Below are 16,720 nucleotides of genomic sequence, written 5' to 3' on the forward strand. Positions count from 1 at the left end.
CTTGTGGTCAGCTGCAGTTGACCCAAGTGGGTGGCTTTGCTGGTCTTAGCTGGGATTTCTTACTTATCTAGGGCCTTGGCCATAACAACAAGGTGACCGTAGCCATGTGTCTCATCCTCTAGCAGGCTGACCCAGAATCATTCACATGGAGAAATCAGAGGGACAAAAGAGTAGACACATACAAGGTGTTGGGGTTGTTACTGTCTCCCAAAACAAGTTACAGAGGTCATGTCCAGAGTTAGCCAGGGAGGGGCTCGCTGAAGGCATGGGTATAAGATGGTGTGCAAACTTGGGTTGCTAAGTGCAATCAATCTTCCATAGACTTCTAATGAATATTCTTTAGTTTTCTGATGGGGGTAATCAGGTAGTGAGACTGATGCCATAATTAGGAGAAAAACTGAACCCTTTCATGCCAGGCTGCTGGCTCTGGCCTCATCAGAAAAGCCAGAGGCTCGAATTCTGTCATTTGGATGCTCACTCGGCGAGCATTTCTTGATGATCTGAGAGCCAGGAGACAATGATCATACAGTTCCTGCCCACCCTAAGGGCCGTCTGTTATGGGAAGTCAGTGGTTACAACTTAAGCGCTGAGCAGAGGAATAGGAGAGGGTCACAGCATCCCATGAGGGCCCTGCCCCAGGATTATGAGGTTACAGAAAGGCACCTCCTCTCCCTCTGTTCCCACCTAGGGACTGGGGTCAGGGGTCTACAGACCCTTCACATGAGGCTATGAGCATTTCTTGCCTCCTCTTTCTGGATTCAGAGACCAGAGTGCTGACCATCCTATCACAGTCTTGTCTCCTGTCTTTACCCTGCCTCCTCCTCCTCAGAAATCTTGATCAGAAGAGGCTCAGCTCCTCCTTCCAGATACTAGTAAGTTGGTAGTAATGCTTTCCAGGGGACCAGTTACACATAAAGCAGCTGCGTCTTGCCCTGCCCTCTTCTCCTGCCATGGGCTGGGCCCTGACTCTACTTGTTTTGAGAGAAATGGCATTTTTTAGAAACGTCAAGGCCTACTGTAAGCCTGTGCCAGATGTTTCACATATACAATCATGAGTCACTTGACATTGGAGATGTGTTCTGAAAAGGGTGTACTTAGGCAATTTCTTTGTGATGCAAACATCACAGGGTGTATGGGCACAAACCTAGATGATAGAGCCTACTACACACATTCAATGCACAGTACCGACTATTGTTCCTGGGCTATAAACGTGTATAGCATCTTGCTGTACTGAACGTGGTAGGCAGATACAACACAATGCTACTAGGTATTTGTGCATCCCAACCTATAAAAGGTAAAATACACTAATACAATCTTGTGGGACCACTGTTGTACATGTGGCCCGTGGCCCATCATTGACTGAAATTTCATTATGTGGCACATGATTGTGCTATGCCGTGGTTTATTCCTTCACAACAAGTACCTGGGGCTGATACATGTATTCTTATGAGGCCCATTCTACAGATTGAGAAACCGAGGCTGAGAAGGGTTTAAAAGGCTTGCTCAGTTCATACAACTAGGAAGTGACAGGGTGAAGGCATGGCAACGTCTAAGAGCTTCACCACAGTGCCCAGCTTTCTCTCTGAGCTTTCTCCGTTATCTGCTTTCCTTGCAATTACCAGGCACAAAGTGGGTTTAGAGTAGACTCAGGCTAGAATACAAAAACATCCTTCTCCATGAGCCCAAGAGAAGGAAGTGGAGAGACTCTAGTTAGAAAAAATTGGCTTGAGAAGAGCCCGGCCAACCGATGGTCCTTATAAGTCGACTTTTCTCTCACTTCCCTAAATCTTTCCTCCAGCCAGGAACCCAGTTCTTCTCCCTGCTCCTGGGAGCCTCCACCCTGGGAAAACAGGAGGTCAGAGTGTGGGCAAAAGGCCAGCAAAATCAGCTAGAAACAGCTCTTTCTTTTCTGCCAGCGACGAGTCCACACCCTGGATGCATAAATCCTGTATTTTATTTTTATTATTATTACAGCTCAGGGTCTAGCATGGGCCATAAACGGATTTAAGAGGCTGCTAGAGTGTAGAATTTAATATAGTTAGCATCATTAAATAGTGGCACAGTGAGCCCACTTGGGGAAGTCCGGACCCCTCCCTCCCCACTGTCCCTCTCCCCATCTCCTCTCACCTCCCTCCTGGTTCCTTAGATGCTCCTGGCAAATGATTTTGTGTGTTTGGGGGGAGAGCAGCTCTCCCCAAGGGGAAAGGGCAGAAGGAGAACTGAACAGAGGCGAGGAGGCCAGGGTGGGCGTTTTGAGTCACCTTTCCCAGGGTGTCTGCAGCCTTGGTAGAGAAGGCATTGGGCAAATGACCAATTAGGGACACTTGCGGAGATGGGACAGAGCTTTCTAGATAAGGATGGGTTTTATCAGCCTATAAAAATACCACTTTCACTTATCTGCTGGCTCCTTCTCCAGGCTCCTGGGAAGAGGCAGAAGAGTGGACAAAAGAAAGACCCAGCGGACAAGGGGAGGGACCGCAAGGACAGAGAAAGCACCTCCAGGCAGTGAGGCTCAGAAAGCTAAAAATATGCCGCCAAGAGGTTTATTTTTCCCTCCAAACTTATCACCACTCTTCTGTTCTTACTTTTATTGCATGGAGGGAGGAGGACTCTATCGTTCTGTGCACTTTATTGATTCCTTATGCAGATGGTTCCCAACTAATGATAGTTTGATTTACAGTTTTTTGACTTTACAATGGGTTTATCCGTGTGTTAAATGCATTTTTCTTTTTTTTTTTTTTTTTTTGAGACAGACTCTTGCTCTGCCACCCAGGCTGGAGTGCGGTAGCTTTAGCGCAGCTCGCTGCAGCCTCAAACTCCTGGGCTCAAACCTCCCAAGTGACTGGGATTATAGGCGTGCACTACCATGCTTGTCCAATTTTTCCATTGTTTGTAGAGACGGGGTCTTGCTATGTTGTTCAGGCTGGTCTGGAACTCCTGGTCTCAAGTGATCCTCCCTTCTTGGCCTCCCAAAGTGCTGGGATTGTAGCTGTGAGCCACTGTGCCCCCCTTACATTTTTGACTTAATATTTTAGACTTATGATGAGCTTATTGGAATTTGGCTTCATCATAAATGGAGAAGCATCTACATAAGTTTTGTTTATGCCCTTGGGTCTGAGTCCATCTGTTATAATACCATCATATGTTTTATCTAACACATGAGTATTGAGGTTGATTACATGAAAGACTTAGCTCTGGATACTTGGGATGATATATTGAATAAGACAGCCATGACCTCTATTTTCAGCAGCTCAGAAGCTGGGGTCAAAACATAATAAGCAAAATAACAACTAGTGTTTTATATTCACCGGCAAAGCAAGTGCTCTTCCAAGGGCTTTACCTCTAGAAACTCACTTAATCTTCACAAAAACCCTACAGGGGTAGAACAGTTAGCCCCATTTCATAAGTGAGTAAATGAGCTAACACATGAGGATAATAACTTGTGATAGTGCTCAATGCTATGAAGGAAATAAAATAGGGTGATGGTATGGAGAGGGGATTTTGATGGTCAGTGGTCAGGACTGGTCTTGCTAAAGTAACTACAGGGGAGGCAGCAGTGACAGTTGGGAGTGGAGCAATGGCATGTGCAAAGGCCCTGAGGTAGAAACAAAGGCTGGTGCAAATGAGGACCAGAAAAAGAGGCAGGTGGAAGGGAGAGGCAGAAAGGGGAGCAGGATGTAAGGGGGGAGAGGTAGGCAGGGCCAGCTCCTATGAGGTCATGATGATATGGGAAGGATCTGAGATTTTATTCTCAGATACTTTTAAGATGCCCTTTAGTGGGCAGTCAGCAGTGATGGGATATGCTCTGATGCTGCATTTTTGGTCAGTGGCAGGTAGCTCACAAGGATGTGGGCCAGATGGGAGGGAGGGTGGTGATGATAGTGGTGGCTGTGCATCCAGGAATCCCCCAGTGATCACCATAGTGAGGTTTGCATTAAAAGCAGAAGATGGGGGTCTTGCTGTCAGCTCTGCTCAGAAGTCCTTGGGGAACAGTAGCAATTCCCTTGTTTTCCTCTGCACTTCTCAATTTTAGTTTCCCCATACATAAAATAAAAGAGTATTGTTAAGGGCCCACTTAGGTCCCACTCCCTGGGATAGGTTGTGTCAAAGCCCTGGAACCTGACAGGTGCCTAGGGAGAGAATGAGCTGAGGATTGAAGCTGCAGGTGGAGACAGGCTTTTCTCCTGCCTGCCCCAAACCCACATGTCCCTTACCCTCCTGAACTGATGGGTCCTAGTCTGGATGAGAACTTTCGAATCAAGTAGTGGACCTCATCATGCCATTGGGACACAATCTCTAACTGTGTCACTCAAGTACTTTTGCCAGGCTGGGCAGGGGCTGCCTGCCTCTGAGTGTGAGTGTATCGGTGCTCATGGCCACAGAAGAGGAGACACCAGGGACCAAGGCTGGTGTGCAGTGGATCCCGGGATGACACAGTGACTGAGGGAAAATCATCCATGTATCTGCATGGGCTGATGTGTGTGACTCAGGGAGAGGAATCATGAGTGTGGCTGGTTTGTGAGTGAGCGCGATCTTCTGTACTGTGCGCACAGCTAACTCTGGGTAAACATGAGCTGCTCCAGGTGGCCCTGCCTGTGTTGTGTATGGGGTGTGTGGCTGTGTGTGACGGTGGGCCACTGGGAGTGTAAGTATGACTGCTTCTGAGTGTGTGTGTCTGAGTTGATATACACATGTACATAGGTGTGATCCTATGGGTGGTTGTGTGTGACCAAGACTGTGTATCTGACTTGGTGTGCATCCATGGGAGTGAGTCTTTGTGTGATGATGAGCGTGAGAGTATGTGTATGTGACTGGGTATTTGCCCATGTGAGATTGTGTGAAGCTGAGTATGGGGGTATGGATGTGTGTTTGTGGGTGTGACTGCACCAGTGTCTTCTCTGGTGTGCTGCTTAGATGACCAAGATGAGGAGGCAACATGAGTGGGCCACTGTGTGTGCATGAGAGAGACAGAATTGCTGCACTGGTATACACAGTGTGCACTGTGTGTGGCTGTGTGTACTAAAAGTGACTCCCAAGTGGCTGGGTCTGGGGTACCTTGTTGCTTGACCACTTGGGGACAGAGAACCAAGGCAGCATCATCAGTGAGGCGTCAGGCCAGCCAAGGCAAGGGAGCCACTTTCCTTCCAGTGCCACCAGGGCATAGATCGCCAAGCCAGACATTGCTGCTGCTTTCTGCCAGTGGCTGGCAAAGGGACAAGTTCAGCAGAGCAGAGAAAGATTCTTCAACCCAGGAAATATTTGCTGCAAGCAGATTTCTCCGACCATGCTAACCGTGGCTCTGTCACTCCAGCATCTACAGAACAGTAGGTGCAGGCCCTCCTTGCAGCCCACCAGGTCTGTGAACTTGAGGGACAAAGTCAAATGCTGCCTGGGGGTGAGACCCTGCCTGGGGGCAGTCAGGCTGGTGAATCTGATCTCTCAGAACTGACTTCCAGGAAGTAAACACAGTTAGGGCTTAGAGTCAACACTCCTGTCCTGTGGGACTGGGACATGATGTGCACAGCATGGGTGGGTGCTCTGTGGGCCCACAGGTGAGCAGAGCTTATACACAGTGACCGGCATCCTTAACTCTGCCCGTACAAGAAACTGATGTGCCTGTGACACCTTAAGGTGTGCATTTCTGTCCCATTTGTGCCCCAGCACAGATTAAGCCCCTGATACTACAACTTACCAAGAGTGTGGGGATTTCCTCTGAGTGCTGGGGGACAGAGACACTGTCCCCTCCACTCCTAGGAACCTTTCACCCAGTTCCCAGGAAGTGAGTGTGGAATTTGCTTCCAAATATAGAGTAGTTGCAAGGTCCAGCCTGCCTATAGATTGTCCCTCTGGCTTCCCAGGCTGAATGGTAAACTGTAGTTACCTTCCAGGAGGCCGAGGCCTCTGCTTGGAGCTGTGGGTAAAATAATAATCATTAAAGTGGCCAATAAAAGGGGGAGGCTGCTGAGCACCAGGTTATGAGCCCAGGAAACCATTTGACCCAAGGTGATGTTCAGATAGTGGCTGCCCTACAAGCTAATTCCCTCCACACATGCACACATACATACACAGTGCCTTCTACAGTGACACAGAGACCCACACAAGGTCACACCACACACACACACACACACACACACATAAGGTCCCATATGCCATGGGTTCCCAGGTGTTTTCTTGTGAGAAGATCCTCCAACAAAGTTCATATATAAATATTTGTGAAATGCACTCTCTCAGGGAAGCACACACAGTGATACACACATACTGCCCCCTAGCAAATAAGCTCCCTCCTCAAGAGACACAGTCACACAGCAATAAATACTCAAGGATAAAGTCATATTCAGCCACAGGGACAGCAGACACACAAGCTCATGTCTCCAGGTGGGTAGTCTAGAACCTCTGGCTTTGTGGGAAGATAGGGACTGGGAGGGGACAGCGGCACAGTAGGACTGGCCCTTGTTTCTAAGAGCTGGGTTCCTGGGGCCTGAGCACTCTCCACCATCCACTGGAGAGTCTTGGGCCAGAACCAGTACCCCAGACCCTGAGAATCCTGGTTTCTGCCTGCTGGCACGGGGTTGGGTTGAAGGGGGCCTAACTGGGGGTCCCAGAGACGCGGCAGGATCATGAGACGATGCCTCAGAGGGTGCGGTTTGCAGGAGGAGGGTGGAGTGGGTGTAGGAGGACCCAGTCCCTGGAAAGATCCCTCCCCAAGCAGGGGGGACAGAGGCAGAGAAACTTGAAGGGAAGGAAGTGGGAAGAGGGACCCCTCTTCAGGCATTACCCCAGGGCTTTGTATCTCAGAGTCCCCCACATTCTAAAGAAGTCCTTCCGTTCCCAACTTGGTCTTGTGGCAGCCAGAGCGGCTGCCCAGGACCGGCGGAGGGAGGAAGAGTCTAAGAAACCAGGAAGCGAAGGGCTGGCCTGCGCCTGCGGAGGCCGCAGGACCAGCGCCAGGGGCAGCTCCCTCCGGGCCAAGAGTCTGGGGAGCTTCTGTGAGGTCCGGGAGCATCTCGTGACTCCCCCCATCCCCCAGCACACACACACATACTGGGACCTTGAGCCAGTGGGACTCCTGGTTGCGCACTTCTGCCGCTATGAGTGCATGGGAGAGCAACGGGGCCCATGGCGAGCTCCACGGCACTGGGAAAGCCGCTGTTTGGGGGTTGTTTTGTATGTGTGTGTGTGTGTGTGTGTGTGTGTGTGTGTATATATATATATATATATTTTTTTTTTTCCCTTGGCTCTACCTAAAGGCACCCGAGACAAGGGAAAGGCGAAGAGCAGGGTGCGTTTCCAGAAAGGGCTGTTTGACCTCTTCCCCAAGAGCCCTCACCCTCACTGAGTCTATTTGTTTCCAAAAAAAATGGAGCCAGGCACATCTTCTGCCCCTCCATCCCACCCATTCCCTCCCTCCAGGGGACAGTGTGTGCTGGCTTGGAGGCTGTGATGACCAGGGGCCAGGATTTGAGGAGAGAACTGGGAGGCTCCGGAAGCAGAACGCCGCATATTCCTGTCCTCCCGCCAGTCCCGACAAACCAGCGAGGCTGGGTCGTTTGTCCCCAGGTCCTCTTCTGGGTCCCTCTGCTTCCTCAGTGGGATAGGACAGGGGAAGAAGCTAGAAGAAGCCTGAGTCTTTGCCCCAGGACTCAAGGAGCCCTTGCCTGCGGTGTCAGACAGGAGGTGCTTTTACACGCTTAGAAAGTGCCCTTTCCACCCACACCCCAACAGGCCTGTTCCCCATTCCATGTCCCTAGCTTGGAAGAGAATCCCTGCCCATGAGAGAGGAGCTTCTGGGCTCCGTAGTAAGATGTCTGGGTTTAAATCCCATTAAAGCTCCAGAAACCTCTTCTGTAAAGTTGGGGAGAACTGAGCCTCCTCCTCATTGAGCTATTTACAGCTACATGTGTGAGTGGAACCATGTTACACCAGCTCTTGCCAGGCCTGCCGTAAATGTTATTAAATGTTAGCGATTATTGCACCTCAAATGCTAACAGGTTTGTGAGCCTAACATACCCACATTTCTCTCTTGGTGGCTGTGTAGACACAAGCAGGACTCTTCTGAAAGTGTTAGTGCAAAAAACGTACGGGAAAGAAGATGGGGGCTTGGGTTAGGGAAGGGGACCTCGGCAGGCTGCTTTCAGGCTCTCCAAAGGCAGAGGAATGGAGGAGGGCACCACAGAACTGGCCAGGAGCTTTGGGGCACATTATATGCCCCATGGGAAGTGAGCAAAGAGAAGCTAAGTTTTGTCTTCTCTGATCAGTTCTGAGATGAGTATGGTTGGGGTTGGCTGCAGAGTGGAACAAAGCAGGGGGGACCTAGAAGGGAAGTTGCTTCCAACCTGTGGCCACAAGCCTCTGCCCTCACCAAGGACAAGGACGCCTTCTCTCAATTGCCCTCTGTCCTCACCCTCTTGGTCTGCCAAGCTGAGCAGTGCCCTGGTGCTTTCTCAGAGCATGCTGTCTCCGAATTGGATAAACTGTATGAAAAAAAAAAATCGGTCTGTATTGTCAGCTTCCTGTTCAAATGCCAAAAGAAAACCGGGCACTTTTTCTACCCCTGTAGAGTAAAAAGAAAGCACTGCTACAAAAAATACTAGTTTAATGTTACTTCTATTGTATCTACAATTGAACAATTTGCATCTAAAAGAAGAGGAAGTATGCATTTATTCTTTCCCTCAGTAAGCCCTTGCAGACATCAATGTCACAAGTTCTAGCGCCCAACTTTCCTCTTTCCTTTTACAAGAACTTAGTCCAGGCAAGCTAAAGATTGCTTGGATGATGAAGGGAGCCTCCTACACAGATGGAGTGGGGAGTGGATTTGAACAGACTTGCCACATCTAGGCTGAGATGTTCCCCTGCAGAGGCTGCAGCTTGCAGGCTGCAATTCAGGTGTCCCCTTGCTGGCACACACATCTCCAAGATCATCCTTCTGGACTCCAAAAGGCAGCTTGAGACCAGCACCTATCTGATACTAAACCTCAGTTTTCTTCCTGTGTATAAAGAGGGGATGTTTTAAAATCCCTGCTCTGTTAAACTCTCTGAGAAGGCTTACGGAAGGGCAGGAGTGTCTGGCGGAAGTGCTTTCTTTCTTTCTTTCTTTTTTTTTTTTAATGGAATGGTAACTATGTACATTAATGCACTTCTGGGGTACAGTGTGGGGTTTTCACACACAATCCGAAACACTTCCATGAAACTGGTTACCATAGCCTTCATGTCATTTTCTTAGTTATTATTTTAAAACGTTCACGTGCTTTCCAGGCCTCGGAACATGCAGCAAAATTTGAGATGGTCTTCAGGCCGGTGCCCCATTGTTGAGAACCTTGACTGGTGCAGGAAATTCTAGGCTTTTGGAAACAATCGCCAAGAATTTTTCTACCACTAACTCTCTGTCACTTGTTTCATCCAGCAGTTTTTTGTTTTTTCAATGTGATTTGGGTGGGGCAGTGAGGCACTGGGGTCCAGGATTCAAAACTCTTCTGTCCCTCTGCCTCAAAGGCCAGAAATCCAGCACCAAGGGGCTGGAGGAGTCTAGATGAAGGGGAAGAAAAATTAGAGGTCTCGACCATGCAATCCTTTCGGTGACAGATCTTTCCAGTTTGGGGTTTGTTTGCCCTCATCACCCGCACCCCCACCCACCACCCTTCACCTCCTCCAGGTCATTACCAGAGTTTTCACTCACAGCTCCAGGTGGGGTGGCCTCCTCTGACCCCTCCCATGCAGCCCGAACACCTCTGGAAGCCGGCCTGTAGCTTTCTTTCAGGAAAATAACTCCCCAAAAGAGAGGTGTGAAGGATGAACATGTTAGCCCCGCAGATTAGGCTGGCAATTCCAGCATCAATAAAAACAGTGTTTTAGGTTCTTTGGACCCAGGCAGGCCCAAGTCTGAAAGCCTAACCAGACTTCGGAATTTCCAAAACCAATGGCCTGACTATGGTCAAATCAGTCTGACCATAGCCTTCTGAATGTCGCCCTAATCATTAGGATAGATTCAGAAGATCTCAAGCTGAGTTTTCACAGAGGAGGCAGTTATTATCATAATTGCTATCTTCTTGGGTTTTGTTGCAACTATGAGTTTTAAATCTCCATAGCATAGACTCTGAAAGAGACCTATGCCCCTGCACGTTAAATAAAAGGCTTTATAAAACATGGAATCGAATTCTCTCCGGTGGGGATGCCTTGCTCTGCAAGGCTGGACTGGCTGGAAAGAGGCCCGCGGGCAGCCAGAACTGGAGTCACAGTTTTAGTCTCTGGTTTTGAATCTGGCCCTTTGAGCGCGCTTAACACGTGTGGATTTAATTTCCCTTTCTTTCTTGCTTTCTTTTCTCCCCCCCACCCCCCAGGAGGGAACAAGAAAAATAGTCTGCCCTGTCGACAGTGCGACACCGTTCTGTTTGCCAAAGAAAATTTGTCTTTCCAGAGACTTGGAAAGCGGCAGCTCCCAAGTTTCCAATGCACCCTTTGGTTGAGAGAGAGTTTATCCAGACAAGTCCCTCACCTGCACCCCAGATTTAAAAGTATTAGTCTAAGTCTCTATCTTACCGGCTTAGAGCCCTGGAATTGGATATATTTTTAGTCAATATTTTGGGGGAACACTGATGGTGTAGACTTAGGGACTACATGGGGAGGCCTATCAGTGCCTATCAGAGCCACTGACTTGGTGGCAATTCTCAGGCACAGTGTGGCTCACAGAGGCTTCAGGTTCTCCCAGCTAGGACCCTAACTGTTCTACGCAGAGTCTTCCAAAATTGCAGGCGGGAAGAGCAGTTGCTTTGGTGTATGGTACTGCCACTCTCTTCCAGCTTTCTAGACTGTGCAAATCTTTAGCTTTGGCATCCTCTCAGCTGGGTCTCTAGAATGCTTCTCCTTCCATTTCTTATTTCATTACCCTGAACAGAAAAAAAAAAAAATTCTGATTTACCAAACTTGGGGAGTGTGGGAGGAACAATTCCCACACGTGAAACAACACTGACATGAATAAGGATAAACGTGATAATAATTCTTGGTGGAAATATTGGAGTAGGATTTGGGATCGTCAACAATGATAATAATAACACCCAGTAATTATCTCACATACTTTCATCAAAAAGGAGGGGGGACTGGGAGCTAAATAAAATATTGGAAAGAGAGATTCTGTGTCCCTGGAAAAAATATAATCGAGCCAGATTTAACTAGATGAGAGGGAAAGTGACCCCCTGAGGAAGGAGAGAATTTTCTCAGCCTCATATTGACCCCCTTTTTTTTTTTTTGAAACTGAGTTGGTCAAAGTTTAGTTTTGTCATCATTACTATTGTCATTATAATTCTTACAGCCACCCTTCCACACTTCTCTCTACTCTTCCCCCCCACCCCCATTTAGCACCCGGGTCAAGTGGGAACACAACGAAAGAGAAACAGGTGTATTCTTAAGCGAGTTCTCTTTTGGAGGGGGGAGGGAGTAAGGTAGTCTGGGATGTGACTTTTAGAAAACGGAAGGAGAAAGTGAAGAATAAAAAAGATCAACAGCAATCTCTCTTTTAATTTGGTTTTGACTTTTAAAAATAGGAATCTCTACTCCCTCCTCTCGTGCGGTAATAAAATTAGAGCAGGAATTTTGCAAAACGAGAAAAATACACTTGAGAGAAAACCGAACTGGGAGCCAGTCGGGGAAAGCGGCAGTTCTCAGAAAGGACTGCGGTGGTGCGAGTTGTAGCCAGCTCTGGGGGTTACTGCCCGAATTATTAGGGGAAAGAATGGGGACTGTGAAATCGAGGGGAGGTCTTTAGCTTATTCGTGAGTGGTGCGGGCTCGGGAACGTCTGCAGAATCTGGGTTTGCAAAACCCTTTGTGAGCTGGTCCAGGTGGTCGAGGGGCTGGGGCCGGGATTTGAGAGAAGGAGCCAAATGGAAACAAACTGGCTGCGCTGGGAGTTTTGTCTTTTCTTTCAAGCCCCGGCGGGGCGGTCAGGCTCAGGCCTCTGTTTTCCGGCCCACGTCAGCCCAGAGGTCATCCAGAAACCCATCTCTTCAAACCCGGGTTTGTGCGAAAGATTTGGGATTGAGTCCTTGACATCCGGGGACAAACGCTACAACGAACTTGAGCCTCACTTTTAAGGGGGGGAGATAGTTATTAATAACCTGGGAAACGAAAGCGAAGCTCGGGGAAGCCACTGCGGCCTGGCGGAGAGGAAGGACGCGGGGTCTGCGCTCTGGAAACAGCGGGGTCAGCAGCCGGTCTGGCCCTGGCGCCCACGGCCGGCGTTGAGAGCCATTGGCCGCGCTCTCCCCGCGGGCCTGACCTTGGCTCCTACAGCTGCTCGGCTGACTGCGTCCCTGCGCATTGCGCTGCCGCTCCAGTCCAGGCCTGGAGCCAGGCCATGCTTCGGAAAGCCCTGGGGGCTGGGGGCGCGAGAAACTCTGGATCGAACCCCGAAGCAGGGGGCAAGTCCAGATTCGGATGTCCAGCTCCCCCTGGACCCCTTGCCGAGGAACTTACCCTTCCCGAAGGCCGGGTGCTCTCTGCCTGTGCGCTGGGCAGGCCTAGCTCTTCTCTTGGCGCCGCCAGGGGCGTCTATGCCGTATGTTTTGCAATTGAATCTACTGGGTTCCCAGCTGCGCGCCAAAGGTTGCTTAGAAATTATGCCCATTGATGAGATTGAAAATAATAGTTGTCGTTATTAGGAAGCAAAACCAAGTACCTCGTCTCTCTCTGCGGGCCGCCGTGCTGTAATTTTTCTCTGAAGAAATCAGCCTTTTCCACCCCCACCCCCACTCCACCACCCACTAGCACCCCGCCGCCCCCCCGCCAGGCCACTCTGGGATGAATTGCATTCCCGGACTTAGCTTCGGGATCGATCGCAGAATGGTCTTTCTCTCAGCAAGAAACACTGAGAACAACTCTCTCCCTCTGAATGTCGTGTCTTGTTTCGCCTTCACGATGGCCCAGTAATTATTTCTGTGCAGGTCTGAGAACGAGCACTGAGTTATTCCGTCCCATACAAAACCAGCTAACGTGGAGCCTCGATATTCATCTGCTAAGACCTACTCCTGGGCGGGGGGATAATTTTAAAATAATAAGAATCCCATGGCTCCTGCAAGAGATCTCATTTCCCCCAGAACAACTTGGTTTCCTTCTAATCGGGGTCTGGGGTGGACTGCGGCGAGCTGCTGCTCCCTCCTTTCCCCCTCCCTAAGAAAATCGATCTTGGCTTTATTTGTGTCTTAAGTTCTCCACCCCCATTCCCCCCGAGAGTCCTGGGTTTGTTTATCTCTTTATTTATTTCCTGGGCCGAGGCGTCCCAGACTTGAGGCTGCTCAGACCCGGGACTGATAGACGAAGACGTAGAGAAATTAACCTCCTGCCGCTGCCCCCCAGTCAAGCGTGACAGCGTGCGGCCGGGTTGCGTGACTCGTGACGTCTCCAAGTCCTATAGGTGCAGCGGCTGGTGAGACAGTCGGTATCGCCTGGTTGCCTCTTTATTTTATTGGGGTATGCCTGGTAATAAACAGTAATATTTAATTTGACGGAGACCACAAACCAACTTCGAGCTGGGAGGCGCTGTCTTGACAGAGGCTGAAAGAAAGCCTGGCCTACAGGGGTCTCTTTTGGGGGCTTCTTTTCAAAGTCTTCACCTGAACCCTCCTCCCCAGCCAGGAGCACTCCTGGCTTCTACACTGCAAAGAAGAGGTGGGATTTTTGGAGGTGAGTGCTCTGGAGAACTAAGGGGGGGGGCGGATAAGTTTCTCTTTCCACTTTCCCTGCCCACCACTCCTTTGCTTCCCACCCTAGCTTGGTCCTGCTGACTCCCCACCCTGGTGTGTCTACTTTTTAAGCAAAGTAAGAATGCCTTTGTGAGTCACCTGGCAGAAATGGATTCTCCTCAAAGGTTTAAAAATCCCGATCTATGGTTGTCCTTCAACCATCTCAGCCCCCTGAACTAAGTAAATTTGGCTGGGCTGTTACTTGGAGGAGTCCAGATCGTCTCTCTCTGGAGGGTTCTGCAGGTTATTTATGGGAATTAATTTTATCCACAAATCTCAGAGAATTTAAAGGGATTGGAGAGGTCTTTCTGGATTTCCCCTTCCTTCTACCAGAGAGATAGAGATTCAAGCCTATCCTGATGCCATATTTGTTTTTTTTTTGTCTTCGACCTAGGGTGGCCTTGTTAGCAAACCCAAAGTCTTTCTGAGCTGACTTGGAGGGTGAGGGCGTTTTTACAAATAAATAAATTGACTTGGCAAAGGTCTGTCTGAAAACAAACCTGGAAGGTGGAGTGAGAACTGTAGGAGGTTTGGTATTCTCCCTGGTTGCTTCATGTTTATGGTTGGACAATCCACTTTGGCATATTGCAGATGGCCTGGCCTGGGATTTTAGCTGAGCAGCTGTACAGGGTTATATCCACTGCTGGTCTCTGGGACATTTCTCCTCCCTTCATTCATCTCTCCAGACCTTGGTTTTCAGGCCCAAGTCTCTAATCACAGCCCAAAAAAAGATCAGGGTGAAGGGATACAGGAGGCGAACTGGGAAACAGAAGAGGACTCCTGACATTGATTCTAAGCACCAATACCTTGATATCCCAATCTGGGTCTACTCAAACTGAGACCTGCTGACTGTGTTTATGCTTTTATTGACCTCTTCAACCCACCCTCAAAATAATACATTTCAGAGAGGGGAAGGGCAGGGAAAGGAGCAAGTGGAGAAAACTCTCGCCAGTCTCCAATGACTGTTTGATTATTTTAATAAACTGGGCACTGCCTTGTGTACACCTGGAGCAAGGGAGGTCTGGTGGCTCGAGTGGGTGGGGGCTGGGGGCCCACAGAGATTTCTTGGCAACTTTGATCTCAGCCCTCATCCTGACCCACCTTCATCCTGCCTTCATCCTAGAGTCCTTGAGAATGGGAGAGTGGGGGCGATGAGTGGGGGACGAGGGGAGATGTCAGGGCAGCGAGCGCCGGCCAGGCGGGGTCAGGAAGCGCTCTGGCTGGAGGTCAGCATTGGAGGGAGAATGCAGGAGGCTCAGAGGCTGTAGGGGCCCTGGGTGTGTGTGCTCACCTAGTGCATTCAGGCTTGGTTCTCCGCACTGCCCTGCCTGAGTCACGGAGATTAGGTTATGGGCACAAGTACCCAGCATGTTTACCATGATTTGTACCAATTTGTACTGGAGTTTTTGCAGCCATCGCTTGCTCAGAGAAGCAGAGATGGATGGAGGTTGGAAGCGAGGTGGAGAGGAGGGTGATCACAGGTCTTGGTTTCTGAGTTGGAGAGTCACTGTAGGGATTTGAGTGTTTAGGAAATCTATTGGAAAAGGTGGGGGGAAGGGAGAAAAGGGGAGAGAGAGAGGTGTGCAGAGTGCAGTCAGAGCTAACTGGATAGGCGATTTCAGTACTTTGTGAGCATCAAGGCAACCTAACGTCACTGTGCTCAGCAGAGTTGGCTTGTATTTCAGAGAGAGGGAGAGAGAGAGAGAGAAAGAGAGAGAGAGAGAGGCTGAGACTCTTACCTCAAATTCAGGAAGTGTAACCCGAAAGCAACGCTCAGAAAGGACTTCGACCATTCACAGGGCTCCTCTTGTATTCCAATTTTACCCTCCCTGGGGGTGCTAGGGAGGAACGGGACACTGAGATTATATGGTGGCGGTGCACTCTGCTGTTTTTTGTTCTTTGGAGCCCTTCTGGTGCTTGCCAACTTGGAAATATTTAGGAAGAGCGAGCGCAAAGCGGAGGAGGTGTGTGTTGGAGGTGGGCAGTCGCAGCCGAGGCTCCAGCGGTGGGTGCGCCCCTGTAGGCAGCAGTAGCCGCTAGTCTGGGCAAGCAGTCCCCCGCCTAAACCCGAAGCCACCATGCCTGCACCGCCGCCTCGCCGCCAGCTTCCCTGCTAGGAGCAACGGGGGATGTGGTGAATGCACCGGCTTCACCGAGCGAGGTAACCGGCCCCGCGCACGGCCCGGGAGGCTCGGGAGGGACCGGCTGGCCGAGTCGGCCGAGGGCGGTGCGAATGGCGGACCCCAGCCGTGCCTTGCGCTCTGCAGAGCCGTCTTGCAGAGAATTTGTGCGGCCCGGAGCTCCTCAGCAAGTGGAGTTCGGGAGGCGGCCCCGGCTGGGGAAGCAGCTCTGAGGTTTCAGGACGCACGGCCTGGTTCTGTCAAACCTCATCTTGTTCGCCTCCGCCAGCCCGGAGCTCCCCAGGACGCAGGCAAGGGAGCCGGATGAGCTTCTCCCGGTGGCCGGCGGTGAATGGGAGCATATGGGGGCGCCAGCCCTGCTTTCTTTTGTTGTGAATAGGCTGCGGGGCTCACATCACTGCCTCCCCGAAACCCCAAGGGCGACGTGAAGAATGCTGCTTAGGAGTCGGGCCTCAGAAGCTGTCCTTCTTTCGGCTTCGTTTCTAGATCTCCAGTCACTGCAGACCAGAGTGGGATCCAGACTTTTGCTTAATAGGCAAATTTTGGGGATCACAGCTTGCGCTCGTTTCTTAAATCCTTCTGAATTAATTTTTGGGGGTTCCTGTTTGAAAACAGAGAGGACATTGGAAGGGGATCAGAGAGCAGGAGACAGGCTCCCTTGACCTGCCTTGAATCATTCTGCAGCTGTTTGCATGTTACTACCTCACACCCTGCGAGAACCTGGGTGGTTCCGAGCGTTGCGGGGCACCCAGGTGGTAGATTCAGTGCCTGTAGCCGAGGTTTTGTCTGAGCCTGGTTTTGTCCTCTCCAAGCCCCAGCCTGGGCCTTCAGTTTCAGCGAATCAGGCCTG

The 16,720-nt window shown here is 50.2% G+C and overlaps 1 protein-coding gene across 3 annotated transcripts in view; it reads left to right on the forward strand.

The window, feature by feature from the left end:
• Nucleotides 1-13,051: 13,051 nt before the first annotated feature.
• The window catches only part of TBX5 (T-box 5), a 50,496-nt gene continuing 46,827 nt past the window's right edge, over nucleotides 13,052-16,720 (forward strand). For 2 of the 3 annotated variants that reach the window (XM_003789948.2, XM_003789949.2), the window contains exon 1: nucleotides 13,052-13,670. The gene's annotated coding sequence lies outside the window, so the exon portion shown is untranslated. Of the gene's footprint in view, nucleotides 13,671-15,334; nucleotides 15,891-16,720 lie in introns of those variants that run through there. The other variant, XM_003789947.2, reaches the window with a different exon arrangement.

This window comes from Otolemur garnettii, unplaced genomic scaffold (assembly GCF_000181295.1).
Source record: "Otolemur garnettii isolate 467f Iridium unplaced genomic scaffold, OtoGar3 scaffold00038, whole genome shotgun sequence".
Lineage (NCBI taxonomy): Eukaryota > Metazoa > Chordata > Mammalia > Primates > Galagidae > Otolemur > Otolemur garnettii.